Here is a 2,312-nt window from a genome sequence, read left to right as displayed (position 1 = left end):
TTACAGGTGTGGTCAAAAGTTGTTTTTTTTTCTTGGGCATGAATTTCACTGGCCATTTGAAAGCTTTAAATAATGTATTTTAGAGCTGTTCTTTTTCCTATCATTGTACAGTACTAGCTAGCTATCAAGTTAGCTAGCTGCTAGACTCTATTGAGGGAAAATGAGGACAGTAGTAGGATAAAAAAAATGGTACAGTCTACTAGAAATAACCACCATAGTTAGTAAAAGTAAGAGTGCCACAGGTACATAGCAGGGGCTTTATGCTGTGAGAGGGAGCGAAAATTGTTATTTATAATAAAAACAAATAGAATAGTAAGACTGAGATTGTGCTAGATACTAGTGCAAATTGCATTCATAATAATATCAGGGCACTCCAGCTTCCCTGACTTCTAAAAACAAGAGTTGCATGCACAAATGTAAATTTATGTTGGATTCACTCAGATAGGCTGTGGTGTTTAAATGGTTGTTAGTTGGTGCTAAAGTGTGACAAGAAAATATCCTGCTACACTATTAAACCCACATCACCAGGTTGAACTGTTAACACAAGGCAGGATGGATCCATGCTTTCATGTTCTTTACACCAAATTCTGACGCTACCATCCAAATATGGCAACAGTCATCGAGATTTATCAGACAAGGTAACACCTGGTGTGGTCTTCTGCTGCTGTTCAGAGATGCTCTTCTGCATACTTTGGCTGTAATGAACAGGTACTTGAGTTACTATGCATTATTATCAGCTTGAAGCAGTCTGGCTGTTCTCCTCTTACCGCTGGCATCAACATCAGTAGATATTTTTTATAGAAGTTGAAAAAAATTCCACTAAAATCTAATACGCCACATTTGACTTTTTCATATTTTCTGGATACTTTGTGTTTGTTTTGGTAATATATAACATCTGACCCACATTGTCTCACACAGGTATCCTGATTATTAAATGAATAATAATTTTAAAAAAAAACTAGAATATGAAAGAGAAGACTTAAATGAGACCAAAAATGAAAGTCGTAAAACAGACTATAGTTACACCAAGAGCTTGATAAAGAGTGATTTAAGGGTGGACTTGTAAAATCTATACTGAACTATAATGAGTGATCTGGATGAGGGCTTGGAGAGTGACGAAGGAGAGGCTTGCAGACAAAATCATGTTGTGGAGCTGTTTTATGGTTTCCAGTTAGTTTGTGTTTCTTTGTTAAAATTTTGGTCCCGACTGTTGAAACAGTGATGTGTGAATAACAAATTTGCAAAACTTGATGCAATCACATAATTAGACAAGTTAACTAACTTATATTGTAGTTACACTAATTATTTCTCACAACTCAAGAAAACTAAAATCCTGTCAGGAGTTAATCTACTGACACTCTTATTTTATTTTGAAGGTTAAACACCCGTGGTTTTCCGGTTCTAGTGTCGCCGTCTGACTTCGTTGCCGTCCACTCGGGGAAGCTGAGACGGAGGGTCGCCTACTCACAACTCAGACGGACTGAAGTTAGTTGGATTCTGTGCATGAGGCTGTATTTGGCGGGCGGTGCTTCCTGTGTCAGAACCGCTGGAGGAATAAAAAGCGTGTGGGTTGTTTTTTGTTTAAAATGAAATAAAATGCCTTTCATTACATTCCACTGCTAGCATCTAATACGAGCACTTATTTTCAACCCTTTTCAAAATCAAAAATATTATTAAAACATTTCTGTGGTTCTGAGTAGTTATTTGTCACAGTTATGTCTTAATCTATAAATAAAAGTATTACATCTATTTTAAACAGACAATCGTAAAAGCCTTTTTCTTAGCTATTGCATTTTTAATAGCTTAAATTATCACGTCAATTGTATATTTACGCAAAGATTTAAAAAGAAATATTGAAATTACAAACAAAATAAACACGTGTAACCATTGTAAAGTTGGGCAAAGTACATTTTTACATTTTTAAAAGCTTCTGAAAGTCTTGTGTGAAACTGAATGAGTGTTCAATGTGATGGCGACTATCTTTAACAATCAAAAATGTATTAAAATGTTTTTTTTTAATCTACGACAGGGGTGTGAACCGAAATTACAATAATTTTAAGATAAACTCTTGACTTTTTGCTGTATTTACATGAGTTTTAAACCTGATAAAATGTCTTTTACAAAACTTTTACATTTTACATTTTTTGTTTGGGTTCCTAGAAAACATTTCACTCGGTTATTTGTTTATTAGTAACACCTTGGTGGCAAGTGGGTTTTGATTTTGGACTCAACTATGAAGATAAAATATATGGCAAACAATGGCAAAAATAAAGTCTCTGGGAAGATGGAAGAACAAACAGGTGAACAGTAAA

Source organism: Astatotilapia calliptera, chromosome 3 (assembly GCF_964374335.1).
Source record: "Astatotilapia calliptera chromosome 3, fAstCal68.1, whole genome shotgun sequence".
Classification (NCBI taxonomy): Eukaryota; Metazoa; Chordata; class Actinopteri; order Cichliformes; family Cichlidae; genus Astatotilapia; species Astatotilapia calliptera.
This window is presented reverse-complemented; position numbering follows the sequence as displayed.